Genomic DNA, 22,896 nt, shown 5'->3' on the forward strand with positions numbered 1-22,896 from the left:
AAAAAAACAGAGAAAATTGCAGTTTTTTTTCCCACTCAACTTCTGTTATTTATAGCTTTCTTTGGTTGGATCGGATAAACCAATGTGAAGTTACAAGAGGAAACAGGTCACGTGAGGAACAATTTAGCCCTTCACGCCAATTAAATTTGCAAATTATGTTGAACTGTTATTAATACACTTGGCCATAACTCCTAAATAAACTCACAGAAATAGACAAAACTGAAAGAGGAAAAAACAAAGCATTTACCTAAACATATACTTTGGCCCCAACAATCTCACTTTACCACTAGCTTTAGGAAGTGCAAAACATGCCTCTTCACCTGGAAATGAGCAACTTTTTATCCAAAAGTCATTTCACTTCAACCTTATATTGGAGTGTCCTCAAATTCTCATCCCAACAAATTAACAACAAAAAGAAATAAAATAAGATATTCACTATAGGAGATGAGAACGATGGGTTTCTTGAGGTGTCTCTTAGGTAGTTTTCTTCTTGCCATTGTGTTCTCTGTATCTAATGGAGACCCTTTGGTTCCAGCATTGTGCATCTTTGGTGACTCTGTAGTTGATGTGGGAAATAATAACAACTTAAGCACTCTCATCAAGGCAAACTTTCCACCTTATGGAAGAGATTTTGTTACCCACAGACCCACCGGACGGTTCTGCAATGGAAAGCTGGCCACAGACTTCACTGGTAATGCCTAAAGCATCTCAATAATCGTCTAATCAACCCCCCCCCCCCCCCCCCCCCCACAACCAAAAAACCACCACGAAAAGAAAATGTCCTCTGTTGTTTCTCACACGTGCATGTTTTATCCGCAGCTGAATATCTTGGGTTCACTTCATACCCGCCAGCTTACCTGAGTCGAGAAGCAAGAGGGCAAAGAATTCTCACTGGTGTTAACTTTGCCTCTGCTGCTTCTGGTTATTATAATGTGACTGCTCGACTGTTTGTAAGTACTCAAATATGTCTGAGAATAGAAATCTGTCGATTTTTTTGAAGATGACTAACTTGGAAATGTCATGGTTTTTGCAGCGTGCTCTAACGTTGTCACATCAACTAAAATATTACAGGTTGTGGCAAAGGAAAGTAGTGAATCTGGTAGGGAGGACCCAGGCTACTAACATTTTCTCAGGAGGAATACATCTTATAAGTGCAGGAAGCAGTGACTTCATTCAAAACTATTATATAAATCCACTACTCAACAGACGCTACTCACCTCACCTGATGAATTCTCAGATATCCTCATGCAGTCTTACTCTTCATTTGTTCAGGTCCGGCTTCCTCTTCTGTGTACTAATTATTAGCGCTTCAACTATTTCCATAAACTAATTCAAAATCCACGCAACCTGCACAGAATTACTACGCATAACCCTTGCGCACAAGAGCATTATCAAATGAAAATGCAACTAGGACTAACCTATTATAATGTCAATTTACCACGTAGTATTTTCGTATGATAGTAAGAGCCCTGGAAAATAAATTTTGAGTTCCAACACTCATTTGACAAATGGGAGCAAGCTAGCCCACGCATGAATCATAACAAGCACTTATCAAATTACAGAAACTTGGGATTGTTACAGGATGTACAAGGATGACATACACCTGAGTACCAGGTAGACTTATCCTGAAAAATAAGCTGGATATTATCACAATCTTTACTCCTGATACTGAGAACATCAATAATTCAGATCGAGCTGTAATTATAAATCACAAACTGAGAAATATTATATGCAAATTGTTCAATTATACACAAATTCCACATGTTAATATCAGAAACAATCTATGGACAGAACCTCTATGATCTGGGAGCAAGGAGGATTGGGATCACAACTCTGCCACCAACTGGTTGTTTGCCAGCTGCCATTACTTTGTTAGGTAGAGGAAGGAACCAGTGTGTTGCAAGACTGAACCAAGACGCAATCTCCTTCAACAATAAGCTCAACAGGACATCTCAAAATTTAAAGAACAAGCTTTCCGGCCACAAGCTCGTAGTCTTTGACATCTATCAGCCTCTCTTTGATCTGATCACAAAACCTGCAGAAAGTGGTAACATGCTGAAACTATTTCTCCCTTCTCCTTTTCCTTCCTTCTTCTCAAACTCGCTTAACCTTCAAAAGTTTTCCAAAGCATAAACATGTACAAAATTTTATTGTCAACAAAAAGAACACAAGAAGACGCGTCTCATTTCTTGAAACTTGACACTAGGAAGCAATTTAAATTTCTAAAATGGGTTTATGCTATTGTATTCTAAAATCAAAAAGGTGAATTAGGAATGTCCCCCTTCTGGATCACATTTTCGCTGATAATATTCCTTTCCCAGGATTTTTTGAATCAAGGAAGGCTTGCTGCGGGACTGGCACACTAGAAACATCATTCCTTTGTAATGCCAGGTCCATAAGAACATGCTCCAATGCTACAAACTATGTCTTCTGGGATGGATTTCATCCCTCAGAATCGGCAAATGAGAAGTTAGCTCAAAGTCTGTTGGAACAGGGTTTTGACCTCATCTCTTAAAGCCTCAAAGTGGTCTACTTTGTAGTTCACCCCTTTCATGATAATGTTTATTACTTTCGAACTTGAAGTCAGTCTTGGTTCATACAAGCTAAAGTTTATCTCATATGAAAGCAGTTACAGCGAAGTACAACACATCTGACAGCCTTCCCAGCTTGGGAATATGTTTTTGGGTATTAGATATACTGTGACATGAAAGTCAACTGAAAGAACAGTTTTAATTAAGTCTTTTGAGTCATCCCATAAGATGAGCTCTATTCAACACTAAATATTCTACTTGATTAAAGTAAGTTATTAAGTACTGAATTACAGCCACAAAAAAAAAAGGCGAAGAAATTTAATCTTCTGGAATTTCCATCTTTCTTTTGGCGGTGGGGGAGGGGGTGATCTTCTGCTAGCTTTTGTGTTATACAACAAAGAGAAAACCACTTTACCTGCACAATAACTATGAAAGTTCGAAACCAGCATTGGAATTGATAGCATATAGAAGCTTTGCTCTCAAAGTACTCTGGCGTTTGTATGTTGGAAGCTGTCAAAGGCAGAAGGAAAATGCAGAGATTATTGCAAAATGTTCAAGTCAAAGAGGTCCTGTTGTTCAAGCTAGCTTGATTTTTCATTTAACAAAATACGAGTTGGTGCATCCAATGCCTCAAACTTAACGTATTATAATTTAAGACTTTACCTTGAGGGTGTTGTAGCAAGTAGAAGCTGAAGGAAGCCGATCAACATCCTGTCCGCCGAATGTCGAAAATAGTGGCAAATCACACGAAACCTATATTTACGAAATTTCATTACTATTAAGCACTGGTAAGCAAAACAATACAACTCTTTTGGGTGGAGAAAGTGCATACCTTGTGAATGGTGAAGGTTGGCTGCAGATGTTTGAATCCAAGCAAAGGAGCTCGCGAACAACTCGTCACAAACTTAAGCAGCAAACACCGTTCTTTTGGTTCAAAATTCGCAAAGACCTAAACCACAAGAACAATTAGTTACAAATGCTTAATTGTCTTCATAGGTTCATTCTCCCACTTTAACACTAGCAACAACATACATATGGCCAGCTAACACAAAACAATAACAAATCTCTGCTTAGACCAAGTTCCTTAATGTTGAGAGATGTTTGTTTGTGACGGTTAAGTAGACGATGGTGGATATCACATTTGCAGTTTCTTAACATAGAAAATTCATGTATACCTCCCAAAAGAGTCACTGTCCGACTCCCTTCTGTGTAACCTCCAGTATAGCGTGTATTTTTCCTTAAATCATCAATGTCAATATCATGGTTTCCCCCTGAAAGCAACTGGATAAATACTTTGGATTAGCTGAAACGGAAGCATGCAGTCCAGCAAAGGAAAGCCTTTGTGACTCATGCGGCTTTCAACTGATTATCACACCAAATTAAAGCATATGCACTATTTGTAGTTTCTTTAAGCCTTTCATTTATTGTCTGCATGGCATGTCACATTTAACTTCCTTAATTTTAGAGAAATGTGGAGAACCAGTCAACCAGATAAGATAGAGCAAAGAGAAAAAAGAAAAATTGCAGAGGTGTTGCCAACACATTCTGCAATGCATTTACAAGCGAATCCTTGTTTTGAATAAGCAAAGAGACAAGGAAGTCAAAACCTAGCATGGAAAGAACAAGGAGAGATCAGTTGATGGTCGAATCTCATACCCCATGAGGAATACACTAACATTCTATGGATTGATGGTAGGATAACAGAGTAAGCGCATACGTATGCAAACAAACCGATAAGCAAGCCTGTTCTCTCTCTTTCTCTCTCTCCCTCTCTCTCCCTCTCTTGCCCACACACACATAGCGACTACATACACTTGCAAGAATATATGCATCTGTAATAAAGCACAAGTCGAACTACAGAGGCATCCACCTCCATTGTACAATAGGGCAAGAAAATTGTACACAAAGTTCTGCTAAGATATGCACAAAGGGAATTACCTGATTAAATTCACTTGCATTAAACAACTTTAACCAGGAAGGAGATATAAGGTCTGTCAATCCTCTATAAAATGCATTTGAGAAAGCAAGTATCTGCAATTGAGTGCTGGAAACAATAAGTACAAAATGGGCATCTCAATGTAGGAGCACAAGTATCGGTACCTGCCAATTTAGTTTAAAATCTGCCATTGCATGAACATATTGCAACATGTTCTCTTTTGTTACAGAGATATCCTTGCCACCAGGTTTAAGCTCAATAACAATGTGTTTTCCTAATGATTCTTCAGTAACTGTAAAGTCCAATGCGAGGTCCTTGACATCACCATCATAGTGCTGCATAAACCGAAACAAAATATATGTCTTATGCATAATTCCATTAAAATTACTTTTAGAGGTTTGGGGTTGTTCATTAGTAAATTATGTTAGATTGCAACTTTATTACTGTCCTCATTAGAAAATTATCAATAGTATACTTACAAATAGGCGTGTCTATATTCCATATTGATCAAACAACTAATACATTTCTATCCTTATTTTTTCATATAGTATTGGAGCCTTTACAATCTTATAACAGAACACTTCTTTGATTGGTAACGATCTTATAAGAGATTAGAAACATTTACCTTAACATACATCAGATTCCTGTATAGCTCAAGATCAAGTGTAGATAATTCATCAAGAAAGCTATAGCGGCCCAACAGCTTTTGCACAAAAAACATGTGAAAAGGAATAATCTAGCAATATTCCCTCATAGAGCGCTTTGCCAACAATTCTCCCTAGAAACTCAATCATCTGAAATCCATAATCCAAAAATCTTGCAGCTGTATTAGGAATTAGATGTCCGTCTGAGGTCAAGGTCTGTGTGAAGAGCCCGTACCTTACAAAATAGAACCAATTACAAAGACCTTCAGTCATTTCAGAGAGCAAAATATGAGATGGCTAACTGGATAACTACATAAGCACAGGCAACTCACTCAGGTGAGAAGGCTGCTTTGGCTATTTCTGTCAAGAATTCCTTGGACAACCCACCGTAGTCCAGGCCAGCCTCTGGAAGACCAGACTCATTCACGAAAGAGACGTGGATACTGGACTTTAACCTTGATCCTAAGTTATTTAGTTGCTGAAATCCATCTTCAACAATATGACCACGACGAATTACTATCTCAACATTACGTGGACCAGGTCCAACAACTTCACCGGCCATTTTTCTTGATACTTTGTCCATGTGATGAATTCTCTGAACATCTCAACCCTGCCAAGGACCAGAAATGATTCAGATTACTGCTAGACCAGAAGAAAACAACTGGCGCCCTTTAATCTAAATTGTGAGAAACAGTTGCATGCATAATTCAAAAATGATAACTCTGGTGCAAGAACTACTCATATGAATTCATGTAAGTTGACATAGCAACATCTCTTTCTCTAGAAATCAACTGAAAATTACTCTTTTCATGATTACATTGGACCTATGAGACTAACCTCCGCGGTTTGAGCCACAACATGCAACATCATCATATACAGTGGACCAACATATATGCACAACAGAAAAGGGACAAATATACCCCTTGTTATAGCAAAGGAATTCACGAGGGAAATTACTAAAATTACTAGTGATAATCAATTTTTAATTGTAACTTCTGGTTAAGGAATAGAGAGTTTTTAACTTTTACCTTCCAGGAATTTCAGGCGCCAATAATCAAATCTCCAAAATATAAAAATAAAAAAAATAAAAAATAAACCTTCATTTGGATTTGCTAAGTGCTAACTGCCAGTTAAGTCATTACTATTCTGGTTCTAGCACTAATTTTAATGTCAACTCTTATAAAAAATATATTGTTAGTTTACTACGTACATTTTTAAACCATTTCACTGACACATGAATTCCTTTGCTTTGTAATGAAATTGAGTCAGGCAGTGGATAAAAGCATTGGGGCGGGTCTTTTTATTTCTGAGCTGACACATGTCATTCCACTAAAAATAAGGGTAAATCAGTGCCAAAGTTAAGGGGAGGAGCATATTTGGACCGAAGGTATAACGAAAGGGGTATATCTAGACCCAAAGTATAACGAGGGGGTATATTTAAACCATTTCTAATAGTACAGGGGTATATTTGACCCTTTTCCGCAAGTACAACTCCTAGTTATTATGAAAATAATCGGAAAAAACACACAACCATGTTACATATGTATTTATGCCATTAAACTGTTTAAAAGACAGAGTATAAGTCCATAAAGTTCCTTATTGGCAACACAAAAAGGAGGCTAATGTATTTATATCTTAGACAAAGGTTCAGACAATAAAAAACCCAACCAAAAAGACTCATGAGTAAACTACCTTGATTCATGATAGAAACTTTATACTTCCAAGGTGTTAAAGGCAATAACAGTCAGCGTTGAAAGATACTACTGTCACAAATCAAATTTGGTGGTGTTGGTGTCATTAGGTTCCTCACCCCAGCAGGGGCTTCAAAAAAATACTGTAAGCACAAGTACAAGGGGAGAAGTATCATCCCTGTTTCTTAATGCAGTTCAAACTAGTAACATGGAATGTTAGGGGATTAAACAATAGGGACAAAAGGAGACTGGTGAGCAGTTTAGTTTTTGACTGGAGAGCAGATATCATCTGTTTTCAGGAAACTAAAATTGAGGGTGACATTACAGAACTGGTGAAACAAATCTGGGGGGGAAGATGGATTAATTTTGCTTGTTTGGAAGCTAGTGGAACAAGAGGGGGGATTCTGTTGATGTGGGATAAAAGAGTATGGAGGGGGGATATTCTTGAAATAGGTGCTTACACTCTAACCTGCAAGTTTGAAGCACAATTACAAAACTTCTCATGCCATATCACAGGAGTGTATGCTCCAAACTCTTATAAAGAAAGGAAACTGGTGTGGGAAGAATTAGGTTCTGTGAGGGGCTTAATGGAAGGGCCATGGGCTGTTTGTGGAGATTATAATGTCACCAAGTTTATCTCAGAGAAGAAAAACTGTACTCAAAGAACCAGGGGGATGAAGGAATTTTCTGATTTCATTGAAGACATGAACCTAATTGACCTACAGCTTGAGGATGCTACTTATACTTGGTTCAAAGGTGACAATCTAGAGATAGCTTTTAGAATTGACAGGATATTAATCTCAAAAGAGTTTGATGATAGTTTCAACAATTTGAAACAGATTCCTCTTCAAAGACTGGTTTCAGACCATATTCCTGTTGCTTTACAAGGTGGTTCATGGAATAGGAGTAAGAGTTATTTTAAATTTGAAAACTGGTGGCTAGGATCCGAGGGTTTTGTGGATAGAGTTAGGGGTTAGTGGAATTCTTTCAACTTCACAGGCAAACCAGACTACATACTTGCTTGTAAATTAAAAGCTCTAAAGTCTAATCTCAAGACTTGGAGCAGAAGTGAGGATGGAAACTTGGGCTCTAAAAGAAGTTTGCTAGGACAGATGGCTGAAATAGATGTAGTGCTGGAAGAAAGAGCCCTAACAGAAGAGGAATCAATCAAGAAGGCAACTTTGCTTATGGAGTATGAGGAGTTGGTCAAGAATGAAGAAATATCTTGGAGACAGAAATCAAGATCACTCTGGTTAAAAGAGGGGGACAAGAACACTAAGTTCTTTCACAAAATGGCAAATGCTCACAGAAGATATAACAATATTGATCAGCTTGTGATTCAGGGAGAAACAATTGAGGAGCCAGCTAGAATTGAAGAAGAGATAATTGATTACTATCAAAAGCTATATTCTGAGACTACACAATGGAGGCCAGCCTGTAACTTCACAAATTGCCCTACTATATCAGAGGAGGAAAAGGGGTCTTTACAAGGCAGTTTTGAAGAAAATGAAGTATTGAGATGTCTAAAATTGTGTGCAGTTGACAAAGCTCCAGGCCCTGATGGATTCACCATGGGTTTCTTCATCAAATGTTGGGAAGTAGTGAAGCATGACATAATGAACACTTTTCACAACTTCCATGAGCAAGGAGTTTTTGAGGAAAGTTTTAATGCAACTTTCATTACTCTCATTCCTAAGAAGAAAGGTGCTAAAGAACTAAGGGACTTCAGGCCTATCAGTTTGATAGGTAGTATTTATAAAAACTTTTCCAAAGTGTTGACTGAAAGAATGAAAGGGGTCATTGCAAAACTAGTGGACTCCCAGCAGATGGCCTTCATTAAGGGCAGACAAATTATGGACGCTGTGCTAATAGCTAATGAAGCAGTAGATTCCAGGTTTAAGTAGAAGAAACCTGGAATCCTTTGCAAGCTAGATATTGAAAAAGCATATGATCATGTAAACTGGAGGTACTTACTCCAGGTTTTGGAGATGATGGGTTTTGGACAGAAATGGATCCAATGGATCAAATTCTGCATATCAACTGCTAGTTTCTCAGTTCTGATTAATGGTTCCCCAGCAGGTTTTTTTAAAGCACAAAGAGGTCTCAGGCAAGGTGACCTCTTGTCACCTTTCCTATTTTTTATTGCAATGGAAGGTCTAAACAATATGATCAAGACAGCAAAGGTGAATGGGTGGATAAATGGTTTTGAGGTGGCTAGAGCTGGTAATGAAAGTCTGGAGGTGACACATCTCCAATATGCAGATGACACATTGATCTTTTGTGATGCTGAAGAGGAGCAACTAAGGTTTTTAAGGATGATACTAGTCCTATTTGAAGGAATCTCTAGGCTGCACATTAATTGGAGGAAGAGTTTTTTGTATCCTATCAATGAAGTCCCAAACATGAACTTGTTGGCTGCAAATCTAGGTGGTGAAGTAGGTACTCTGCCAACTATCTATCTGGGAATGCCTCTGGGAGCCAAATCTAATTCAACAGAGATTTGGAACAATGTGATTGAAAAATGTGAGAGGAAACTAGCCAGATGGAAAAGCCAATATTTGTCCTTGGGGGGTAGAGTGACACTCATCAACTCAGTCCTTGATGCCCTACCAACATATATGATGTCCCTGTTTCCAATTCCAACAGGGATTATCAAGAGGTTGGATAGCATCAAGAGGAAATTCCTGTGGCAAGGAAATAAAGAAAAAAAAGGATTTCACTTGGTGAAGTGGAAAGTAGTGATCACTGGCAAGAAGAGTGGGGGACTGGGAATAAAAGATATGAAAATGCAAAGCAAAGCACTCAGAATGAAGTGGCTATGGAAGTATGCCAATAAAAATCAACTTTTATGGAGGAAAGTTATCAATGCAAAATATGAAGAGGAAGATAGCTGGATGACAAAGGAGGTTACCACACCATATGGGGTTAGTCTGTGGAGATCCATAAGAGCCTTATGGAATGAAGTTAAGTGCAACTCCAAGATCAAAGTACTGAATGGGGTCAAAACCAGATTCTGGAAGGATAATTGGCTTGAGGCTGGTCATCTGGAAACACTATTTCCAGATATATACAACATTGTCTTTGATCATCAAAGGACTGTGGCTGATTTGTGGACACCTCAAGGATGGAATTTCACTTTCAGAAGGCAAATCAATGATTGGGAGATACAAAGAGTGGCTGATTTTCTTAACATATTGCAACAATTTAAGGGACTTCAGCTAGGAGAGGATGTTTTTTGGTGGTTGGGGAATAAAAAAGGAGTGTTCAAAGTTAGTTCAGCCTACAGGATGATGAATCAATCAATTCAACAGATTACCAACTGGCCCTGGAAACACATTTGGAGATCCAAAATCCCACATAAAGTTAGCTACTTTGTGTGGCTTTTAGCTAAAGAAGCAGTTCTTACACAGGATAATTTGATGAAAAGGGGGATAATTTTATGCTCTAGATGTTTCCTATGTGGAGAAACAGCAGAGACAGTTAACCATCTGTTTCTACACTGTAAGTTTACACAACAGCTTTGGAGAATATTTTTAAATCTCAAAGGTATAGCCTGGACTATGCCTAGCAAGGTTTCAGAGGCTCTAAAGAGTTGGGAAGAGGCAGGATTGCAGGCAAAGAACAGAAATAGATGGAGAATGGTCCCTGCCAGCATATGGTGGGCAATATGGAAGGAGAGAAACTCCAGATGTTTTGAAAGTATAGAGAATGGAGTGAAAATGTCAAGTTGAATTGTATTTTATTGCTTTGTTTTTGGTGTAATCAGGCCTACTCAGATGATACTATTTCCATTATTGATGTATTAGATTCAATATAGGATTAGAATAGTAGAGTCTTGGAGTACTTTTGTAGATATGGTTTCAGTACAACCTATGTACTGTTTTGTTCATATGGAATACAATCCAGTTACCAGTTTCAAAAAAAAAATATTGTAAGCACAATATGATGACGTTCAAATGTTAAGGCGTGTTTTAGCATACAAGTTTCAAAAGTCTTTCTTTCTTTCTTAAACTCCGTGCCCAGTCAAACAGCGGCACATATATTGGGTCGGCAGTCAGCGGGAGCACCATACATCTTAAGGTGGACGAGGAAGACTAAAACAAAAATATGAACAAACAGATATGAATCTTAACTAGTTCACCGGAACTAACAAAAGACGAAAGGCACAGAGAGCTGCGGACAAAATCCATGATCTGCCAGTGTCAAGCACGGGAAAGGAGCATTTGGATAAACTCTAGACGTTAGAAACTATCGGAATAAGCTTAAAGGTAAATCAATGATGAATTATCAAAGCTTATGGTAAGTTTTTATGTCAAAACTACCTTTCCTCAAATGGGAAAATGTGTGGGATAACAGTAATGATGGAGCCCATGCTCAGAGAGGTTAATGCGTCATCACCGTTTGAAGTAGCTGACAAAACTTCATGAGTCCTAGCAGCTACGGCAATGGGCGGCCGATTATTTCTACCTGGTGAAAGCCACAAAGTAGGAGGGCAAAATTGGTGCCTGCAATCCCTTTCATACAATAAATGAAGACATTTGATAGCAGAATCTGTCAGAGGTCTACTTTCAGGACCAATACTGTGCGCCATTGTGTTATAAACCAATGTATTCAGCACGGACACAATTTTCTGCTGCTGCTCCAATGTAAAGGGAACCTACATTCACGCAACTCTTACTTTCAGGATTTATTAATATCATTCTAAAGATATTGGAAAATCAAATATTGCATGAAATATTGAAGTGAAAAAGAAATCCGACCTGTTTCTCATAAAACTCCTGGTCATCAAGAACTAACAAAAGGTGTGAATAACTAGCGCAAAACAGATGTAGTAGACAAGCCAAATCTTTTGATATGCCATCAGGACCCTGCCTTAGCAGTTCAATGTCCCACATATCAGAATAATGCTCGTCAATATGCACTGTATTTGATTTTCCATCAAGCCGATCCAGACTTTTGAACTCAGTTTGTGATTTCCCAGTTATCTTTTGAAATACGCTAGCCCATTTGCTGCCTATATCTTTAGAAGAATGTTTTTGCTTTCTCTCAGAAATTTTACTTTCTTCCACATATTTGCCCTTACCAACAAGATTCTTTCCAGGAAAAAGTGATTCTTCGAGGGTTCCCCACAGGTTAGAAAGGAACCCAGGAGTAAAAGATAGCATGTTGAGAACTGGCATTGCCCCCAGAAGCGGATTCAAACTAGAAAATATCCTGAGCATCCATGAATAGTAGTAAGCAACATCAAGCAATTCACAGCTCCCAGAAGATTCTGCTCCGCATGAGGGTAGACTTTCAGCTCTCTGAATAAGACCATCTTTCTCCAACACTAGAAGTTCCATAAGATGCTTCTGCAGGCAAACAGGCTTAAAAAGGTCCATATACGACATCTGCAAGGATCCAAAAGTTTTCTCGGCTACAACAGAATTTCCGTCACCTTGAACTTCTTGGTTCTCCTTTTTCACTCATCCAGCCCTTTCAATCTGAGTCAATAATTTCTCCGCCAGCGTAATTACTACACGGACATAGGATTGACGGTCTATACCAGACACTAACTTTCCAGAATCTAAGATATTGCTTTCACTGCCAGTAGCAAGGTATATAAAATTTCCAAGAGCCCAACCAACTGGTGGCATCACCCTGTTGTGAGAAAAGCTTGTCATCTGATCCATATCTGACATATCCTTTAAAATTTGCTCCTTTGACATCTGCCATCACCTGTCACAGTTTAATCAATCCCTTCGCATTCTAATAGCCATAATTTCACTAGAAATAATGGAAAATATGGATGCTAATTCAACTCAGGGGTGGTACCAATATAGTACAAACTAATTGTTGATATAGACATGATCACCAAAATGAAGATGGGAAGTGTTAATGCAAGATGCATCAGAATTTAAGGAAAATTACAGTCAAAATGTCCAGCTTTTCCGTATAAGATAATACTTTGTTAACAAACTACAGCATCAAGGATTACTAAGACTGTTCAAAATCATTTGTGATTTACTCCTTTAAGTCTGTAAGGGGTCTATAAATTTTCTTTAAAAATAAGGTAACAAAAATAGATAAGAGGCACATAACTTTCAGTACAACAACAAAATCATTTACAACATTTCTATAAAGTTTGATAACGTGAGCGATCATAAAGTCAAGGTATAATACATAAGAACCTCTTTAGATTTGGCTCCATTTGCAACTTACACACCTAAACTATGCAGTGTTTATATTACCCACTGAACTGCCTTTTTAGCTATCTATTACCACCCTGAAGTGCCAAGTGGAATAGAGTGGTTTGAACTCTTGTATAGCGCATGAGAGCAAAGAAAAAAGAAAAAGAAGCTGCCTTGGCTTTTTTCATCCAACAACCAAATGTCACATGGTTATATAAAACAACTATTTCTTCCAACTGTGTATTCTTATCTTGCTTTTTCTTGTTTACTTCTCTCATTTATTTTTTTATTTTTTGGTAAAGTAATAAAATTCATTAGTAAAACATCAAGAAGATGCAAGGTTACAGATGGGAAAAGCTAGCAGGCTTGGCAAAACCTGTAGAACAATCTAAAGATATCCTATCTCTACTGAACTAGAGAAAAGGAGCTGATAAAATCTAGAAAGTTACCCACATTGTTTACAGGGGCAAAAAAATGCCAACTAAAAAGACTAACTAAACACCTAGACTTTAGAGAGCAAATAGGAGTTGAGATTCCTTCAAAACATCTGTTGTTTCTCTCCTTCCATAGGGTCCAAAAAATTACTGCTGGGATCATTCTCCAAATTCTTTTAATGGATTTGTCAACTCTCCAGAGTATCCAGCTAGCATATGCATCTTTGATGTTGAAGGGCATTACCCATTGTAGACCAAGCATAGAGTAGAAGAAAAACCAGAGGCTAGCTGCTGCAGGGCAGTGCAAAAATAGATGGTTGACACTTTCATTGGTCTGCTTGCACATGGTACACATGTTAACAACTATTACACCTCTCCTTCTAAGATTGTCTTGTGTTAGGCATGCTTCCTTCAATGCAGTCCAAGTGAAGCAAGTAACTCTGAGAGGCTGTCTGGTTCTCCATACAAACTTCCAAGGCCAAACCTCTAAAAGGCTATTTTGAGAGCACCAGTTGTTGTAACATTCCTTCACAGTGAAAATCTTTTCCTTAGAATTGCCCCAGAGTATTCTGTCCTGAAAATCTGCCACCAAAGTACTTTGTCCCAAACTTTCTAATAGAGAAAGAAAATCATCAACTTCCCAATCCTGTAAGTTTCTCCTTAAAATTGGTGTCCAACAGTTGTTAACTCTATATTTTATGAATGTTGGATCTGACCCAAATGAAATACAACCGCATCCAAGAAAATGGATTCCAAAAACTGCTTGAGTTAAACAAACTAAGAGCATTTTCAGTAAAATGCTGCAAGTTTAAAAAGAAAAAATTATTTAATTTTTAAAAGATGCCATGTGTTTAGAAAATCCACGTGGTTAGAGTGTGACTATCACTTCCCTGTTCCCACTAGATCCTGTTCCAGGGTGGAAAAAAAAAAAGGGAAGTTCAAGGGGGCAATACAAACACCTCATAGTTTAGGTCTATCAGTTGCAAATGGAGCCAAGTACTATCCCAAAATTCGAAAATAAAATAATCAGTTGAATTCAAGAAAAAGTTCTACGGCCAAAGAAAGACTTACTCCCTCACCCTTAGCATAATTTGTTTAGGGCAAAAGAGTTTCCATATGTTTACAATGAGGTGGATGTAATGATTTATTCTTGTGGTTGTCTGGTAGATTTTTCTAGCCCAAAGTTGACAATAATATCGTCCCATAGATGCATATTGCCTTAAAATTATGTAACTGCAAGCATATACACTCATACTTTGTTGCAACAGTAAACCAGTATTCACTTTACTATGCCAAACTTACCAATAGGATTCTCAAGCAAGGTGTTAACACAGACTTGTGTTTCAAAGGCGGAATCAACACCACTGGTAACCGTTGACCAAACCAAGGTATTGTAAGTAAATAAATACAGTATTGCTCGGCAGCACTCTGCACTTCTAGTAAGACATTTTTATTATCTGCAACTAAGTTTGCGACATGAAATGGCCGTAGTGCTAAAGTAATTGCACTTGCAATTATCAATAACTGTTCATCTGTCTGAGAGGACAAAGTCGCCTGAGCGGAACTAGGAGCTTCAAGTTTACAAATGTACCTCCTTACAGAATTGTATAGTCCACTTTTAATGCTTCCCAGGAACTGAACTAAATCCCTAACTGCCAGTAATGCGACCTGTATATTGGTATCGCTGATGCACTTCCAACCTTTCACATCGGTCAGAATTACTGCCAAGCGCATTGCTAACGATGCAAGTAAAACATCGTTACTCTTGTGACAAGAATTATCACATTCTTGTAAAATAAACAAGCACATGGTAACCAACTTCTTTGCTTGATAATTCCAAACTTTTCTCTCTTCCATGGTTCCAGTAGCCATTGAGCAAAAGTTTTCATTGGGATCTAAAAAAGAAAGAAATAGAAAGAGAAAATCAACGTATGCTGTAACATAATGAACTTAGCTGACAAATAGCAACAGATAAATGCAGATCATGCAAGAGGCGGGGATTTTTTTTTAATTTTTTTTTTGATTGGTAGCAAGGAGCAGTTTATAGCTGATATTTGTGCTTAAGGTTCAATTTGACAAACAATTATTTTCTTTCATCTTTTTATAGTATTTAAGTGAGCAACTCTTAGTAAATGATCATTATCCCATAAGCAGCCATCGAATTATTGAGAGTGTGTATGGCACACAATTTAGCATCCTGATGAATCATAATCCATAAAGAGGCGCTCAACATCATTACAGAGTAATCAGATACAGTCTTTATTATTTGATGCTTTGTCTTTGATAAGGTTGTTTATCATTTGATAGCAGAACATCCACCAATTAAATGAATATAACTTTTTTCCATAATACAGAAGGACTAGATTAAAGCACTTACCTGGAGAAGCTCAGAAATATGGACATCGCTCTGACAAAGAAGAGTTATGTTACGTCCCGTATTTTTACATATTGGGACAACCCGGATTAACTATGATCATTTAAGGTCAAGACCATTTCGGGATTTGAAGTCGGGACTTTTGACCTTCGATTTTATTTCGAGACATAAGTTGTATATGAAATTGTAGGCATTAAACACTTAGGAAAAATTTGGACCAAAATTCAAAGATTGGAATTAAAAATCGACTCGAGTTAAATCCGGAATTTATTTTCGGACATGAAATAAGAGCTTTTAATTTTCAACTTTGATAATCACAAAATTGCTTATAAATTTTTAATTGGTATTAAAATATTAATATTGGAGATTAGGAATTAATAAATTGTGATTAGATTATTAAGTAGGGATTAGTGATTAATTAATCTAATTATCGAAAAGTGGGCCCTACGACACGTGGCGAGATTTGGTTGGACTTGAATAAAGATGGACACATGTCATGAAAAATTGACACATGTCCACTTTGTAAAGATAATATATATAGGCATAAGTGGATGACTAAGTCATCACTTATACCACAAATTAATCTTGCAAATTAGGTCTTAGAGAGAGGGGCTCTCAAGCCTAGAGAGAGAGAGAGAGAGAAGATCACGGGTACTGTTCCGGCGACTGTTCACAGCAGCGCCACTATTCACGGCGGGGCTACTGTTCACGGGCACTATTCACGGCGGCGCACTGTTCACTGCGCCACTATTCACGGCCAAGGTATATTTTTTTTTAGCCAAATTTATTAAGGTAAGGTTTAATATTTTCCTACATGTTTTAAAGATGATTAGTCTTTGTATGAATTGGTGGATGTGGCAGAAATTGCAAGAGTTGTGTATGTTGATATGGAAGTGGAGTTTGACCCGTATGGGGCCAATTTAAACTAGCTATGGTAAATTAAGTTTAATTAGTAGTATACTTGTTGTAATCATGGATTATGTGATGAGAATGAACGAATTTAATGGTTAGAGTTGGAGCGATTAAGTCATCCGTTTTGTAAATCGCAAACCCTAACCTTCTTGTGGATTGAAGAAGAAAGGTGAGTCTTGATATTGTTTTATGGGTTATAAATGTTTTATTCATATTGTAGTATGTTACTATGCAGGAAATTGATGGAATATAGTAGGTTGGAAGTGGGTTGTGTGATGGGTGTGTTAGCCGTGCAAATGGGTATTGAGATTGGGTTAGTATTTGAATGTATAAGCGAAAATGTGGCTTGAATGTAAGCCGTTGAATTAATTATCATGAATGTTGTTGAATGGTGAAAAAGAGAGTATTAATGTAATATTGCCTTTCGGATTGGTTATTGGAGTTGCTAGGTTGGTTATTGTTGTTGTTGTTGTTGTTGATTTTGAGCGAGTTAAATTCTCGGGTTGGCCTATTTACAGGGGAAAGCTGCCGAATTTTCTGTAGAATTTAATGAATAGTTAGAATGAATGGCTTAAGTGCCCTTAGCTAATGTTTGGTATTCGTTGGCGTATTTGTAGACCTTGGGGAGCCCGAGGCGTAGATTTGGATTTACTTTAGATTGGCTATCTTGGAGTGCGTACGAGGTATGTAAAGCGCAACCCTTCTTTCTTTTGGCATGCCTTAGTTTGTATAGGCTAGATTATAAGCCTTAAGGAAATTCTAAATTCGAAATCCGAGCATGTTATGATCCGTATATGTTCCTTGGCACTCTTATGTATGATTTGATGAAATATGAACCATTATGTCTTCGAAAGCATTGATTTCCAAACTTTGTACAAAAAGTTGTTTTAAAGAATTCCGTAACTACGAAATGCCATATCTTTTGCATAAAGGCTCGGATTGCTCCAATATTTTTATAGGAGTTTGCATGATGTATAATGAGTATGTTTTCCATAGGCGGGCCCGACTAGGGTCAATACCCGTCCGTGGGTTCCGCGACTTTCCTTTATGTAATTCGGACGACTTTTGAAAGAATTTGGTATGATTATCATTTCAAATTTCAAGTATGGTCATTTACTTATATTTGAGTCTATGATAATGATTTTATGCATATGGTTACTCATGACTCTGCTCGTGCGTTCTGTTATATCTTTCGCCGGTTCCCGGGCCGGTTCTGTTATCGTGCGCACTTTGATATACTCCGAAGTTATGCTGTGTTTATGGTTCACCGAGCTACTCGCAAAAGAGGGTCGGGTTCCACTTATATTTGGTGTTATGCTGTGTATGGCGTTATGCTGTGATGTGATGTGTGACGGGGATACGGAGATTTGAAACTTTCTGGTGTTATGCTGTGTTATGGCGCCATCGACGGGAGGGCGACCATATTCTTCTGTACCCTATGCATGACTTACATGTTTGAAACTAAACATTTTGATATGATTGGATTTGCACTTATGTTCGGCACTTCTGTTTCGTTTATGTCTCAGATTTGTTTCTGTATTTTCTGCTTTGCATACTCAGTACATATTTCGTACTGACCCCCTTTCTTCGGGGGGCTGCGTTTCATGCCCGCAGGTACAGACGCACAGTTTGGTGATCCACCAGTTTAGGACACCCTTTCTGCTATTCGGAGTGCTCCTCTCTTTCCGGGGCTTATACTTTTGGTATATATATTTATTAGTGCATTTATATATATTCGTTCATGGGTACGGCGGGGCCCTGTCCCGTCATATGATTCTGTCGGTCTGTTTAGAGGTCTGTAGACGTATTTGTGGGTGTGTGTGCCTACTTCTGTACGGGTGTGTTTGGTATGACCCCATTCGTTATGGCAGCCTTGTCGGCGTGCATTCGTATATGTGTTTTGGGCCGTTGTGCCATTTGATAGCCTTGTCGGCTTTTGATACATTTGATAGCCTTGTCGGCTTTTGATACATTTGATAGCCTTGTCGGCTTTTTGACATATGTGCATATGTTTGGCGATGTATATTCCGCCGTCTCTTCTGATTCTGATATAATGTTTTGTACGCGCAATCGCGCAAGATAATATTCGTTCTTAACTCTGTTTAAAAATGATGATTTAGTTTGTATGTCCGTTTGGGTGCCCAAGTAGGGCACCAGTCGCGGCCCACGGGGCTGGGTCGTGACAAGTTATTCTACAACCATATTTCAAATGAATTAATAAAATGTAGAACGAGATTTCGAAACATGGGATACTTTTCTTTCCAAGACTTGCAAAACAGAATTGTTATAGTAAGACAATCATGACTATAAAATTTGCACAGAAACTTAAAGGCTTGAAAAATATAAGAATAGCATACTGGTTGAGTTTATGCTCTCCAGGATAACTCCAAAGCAACTCCTGATGCAATCTTTTTCTCTGGGTTGAATTCTTGAAGATCGCGCCAACAAGAATGTAGTAAAGAAAAGAAAGGGCCTCAGGACTTGGCTGGATATCGACGAGTTCTTTAGAGGAGCAAGATGACTATTTATCAATGATTCCCACTGCTGCTGAAGCTCCAGGGCTATACATTTTTTAACATTATAACGCTGCCAAGCTCTCTGCACATATTTTAAGCAGCCGCATTCATAGTTGGTAATCACACTTGAAGATGAGATCAATAAAATGTCTTCCTTCAATATATAACATTGTTTAAATTAAGGCTTTCAACATGCTGTTTGATAATGGAAACTTCAAAAAAGGAGGATCATAATGAAAGAAAGCACAACACTAGTTCTGCTGTATTACACAAAAGTGAACTCAACAAATAAAAATTTGTAATGTGTATCCATGCCAATGGATGATAAAACTTTAAACCACAACAGATCCAAAAAATGTTCATCATGTTTGCAATTAGAAAGAGATTGCAGATTCCGAGTATTCTACTTGCTCTTTCTAGTCCATCGTGATAGCATATTATTCAAGCTTTAGTTTTACTTTTGAAGTTCATCCAAATAGCTAAATACATATCAAATGCTAAAACCAAAAAGATAGCCAACAAATAAAATTAAATAGCCTTTCCTCCTCCTCCCAATTAGTGACTTGGATTACCCGAGTTCTCAACCCCAAATTATCTGCATTTGATTGTTATGAATATGTACCTCCAGTTAGGAAAAAATATAGACCTAGGAAAAAATATAGACCTCATCAAAATGAACCTATTCCTTTTTCCTTTTCTTTCAAAGGTAACTTCACAAAAAGGGATAAACAAAAAATACACATCAAAATCAGGGCATAATAACTCTGATTGTTATCAATACAAGGAGAGCAAAGCTTAAACATGAGGTGTATTAAGAAAATGCAGTAATTTAACTATTGTGACAATGAAAAGACACTAAGTCTAGCTTATAATTATATTTGTTATGCTCAGGAAATCATGGTATTAAATTCCTTATATATCTCTTTGATGGTGATGCAACATAAAGTTCCTGAATTGTTTCCTTTAGAAATTTAAAGTTGGAATGCCGTGGCATCTGTGGATCCCTGGTAACAATATTAGAATGCCATTTAAAACATCCTCTTCACCGTTCAGTGCAGACAATCCTAACTATTAGTGTCCCTGAATTCTAACTGCAAGTTTTCAAGCGTGTCTTAGCACTTCACAAGCACGGAAAATTTCTACTGACAGAGTCCCTCCGTCTCAAATCATCTGTCATGATTCTCTTTTACACGCCCCTTCAGAAACATTAATTAAGAAGCGTTTTTAACTATTTTACCCTTCATTCGTATTTGATCAATCATAACATCACCCCATAATTGAGGCGTTTGTCGTCTTCAACAACAATGACTACTAATAATTTGAGATAACTAATTTTAGAAATCAGACAGATAATTTGAGACGGGGGGAGTAGCACATTCAATATACATTACCGCAAATGAAGTCATTTCTACACAAGCAAGCAGTGTATACCAATCATAACTCATGTACGCAGACAAAATAATAAAATCTTCTTATTTTTACGCTAATAAACCCAAATCACTGACCTTAATTAAGTTTAGCTCATAATTCTATTACTATCACCTCCAAGTTTTCAAACATGTCGTTACCACTTTACAAGCACGAAAAATTTCTACTACAATAAAACATTTAATATACATTACCGCAAATGAAGTAATTTTTACACAATCAAGCAGTGCATACCGATCATAACTTATATACACAAACAAAACAATAAAATCTTCTTATTTTTAGGCTAATAAACCTGAATTACTGACCTGAATTAACATATACAATATACACCTAAATGTAGTATCACAAATGAAGTCAAACTACCCAATCAAGCAGTATGTACCGATCATAACTAATGTACACAAACAAAACAATAAAATCTTCTTATTTTTAAGCTAATAAACCTGAATTAACACATTTATCGCAAATGAATTCAAACAACAGAATCAAGCAGTATATACCGATCATAACTAATGTACACAAACAAAACAATAAAATCTTCTTATTTTTAAGCTAACAAACCGGAATTAACACATTTATCGCAAATGAATTCAAACAACAGAATCAAGCAGTATATACCGATCATAACTAATGTACACAAACAAAACAATAAAATCTTCTTATTTTTAAGCTAACAAACCTGAATTAACACATTAATCACAAATGAAGCCAAACTACACAATCAAGCAGTATATACCGATCATAACTCATATACGCAGAAAAAACAGTAAAATCTTCTTATTTTTAAGCTAATAAACCCGAATTACTATCCAAACGAACTCAAAACTACACAATCAAAGCAGTTATATACCGATCACAACTAACATAAACAAACAAAACAATTAAATCTTCTCAATTTTAAGTTAATAAACCTGAATTAATCGCGCCGAAGCAGTAGCTCGCCTAGTAAAATTCCTCAAAGCTCTCTCTTGCGATATTTTCTCCAAAAGCACATCTCTCGAAATCTCCTTCGCACTTGCGCCTCGTAACGAAACCTAAACAAAACAAAAAATAAATAAGATTAACCAAATTCTCAAATCTCATTCAAATCATGCAAAAAAAAAACGATCAATTTGATCAAATTAACCGATCATAACTCATATATGCAGACAAAATAATAAAATATTCTTAATTTTAAGCTAATAAACCCGAATTACTGGCCTGAATTAATGCACGTAACAAAATAATTAACTAAATTCTCAAACTCGAATATCAAAAAAAAAAAAAAAAAGCAATTTGATCAAATTAACCGAATAATGATAGCAATTAAGTAACAACAAAGAATTAACCTGATGTTTTCGAGATTCGTTCATGGTAGATTTAAGGTTTATTATAGAGAGAGATGTGATTTAGAGGAAAATGAATGAGCAAAAGGGGATTTTAAACCGGGTTAAATTATTGACCCGATTGGAAATTAGAAAGGTACTGCCATTATTATTGAAGAATGGGTATATAACGGTATACGTAACTAATTAGAAGTTTATATATGGAAGTTAAGTGTATTTTACATGTGGTCAAATCAAAAGAAGGGGGGGAAAAGTGGGAAATAGGCTTTTCAATAATGTTACCCACATCTTCTGTTTTTCTTTACTTTTTTGTTAGAACACTACACGACTTAAACTCTAATATAATCAGAATTTCTCTACAATAGCAGCTTTTCTCCGAAAATTTCATCACTATTATAATAAGTTGTTATTATATATGTATACTGATATTTAAAATTTAAATTTTATTTAGCTATTATAAATAAATATACAAAAATAATTACTTTTCTATACCTTTTATATGACATATAAAAGAAAACAATATACTTGTTAATTTTACTCTCAATTGATTTTCATATCTCATTATTTAAAAATTGAAAAGACTAATAAATTAGAAATAAATCGATAACTAGTTGTTACTGATAAAGAGTTAAAATCTAAGGAACCTATGCATTTAAAATTAATTGAGAATTTAAATATCTCAAGTTTGACGAATGAATTCTACAATTGTAAGTTGTTTCATAAATTTCAGTCTCGTAGTGATAATATAACGCTTAAATTGACGAAGAATTCTGTTCAAACTTTAGGCAAAAGGGAATTCAATAGTCCCTTGAAGGCAGAGGCGGAGCCAGGATTCGAAGCTTGTGGATTCGGGGTTCTAATTCTTTAAAGTTACTGGGTTCTTAATTAATAATTTATACATATTTGACAAAAAAATTAATATAAATATATGG

General features: G+C 36.8%; 2 pseudogenes; one reads left to right on the plus strand and one right to left on the minus strand.

Moving 5' to 3' along the window:
• Nucleotides 1-453: 453 nt before the first annotated feature.
• Nucleotides 454-2,781, plus strand: LOC132629762 (GDSL esterase/lipase At5g03820-like; annotated as a pseudogene).
• On the minus strand, nucleotides 1,534-22,180 carry LOC132629945 (E3 ubiquitin-protein ligase UPL7-like; annotated as a pseudogene).
• Between the last annotated feature and the right edge of the window lie 716 nt (nucleotides 22,181-22,896).

Source organism: Lycium barbarum, chromosome 3 (assembly GCF_019175385.1).
Source record: "Lycium barbarum isolate Lr01 chromosome 3, ASM1917538v2, whole genome shotgun sequence".
In the NCBI taxonomy this organism is placed as follows: domain Eukaryota; kingdom Viridiplantae; phylum Streptophyta; class Magnoliopsida; order Solanales; family Solanaceae; genus Lycium; species Lycium barbarum.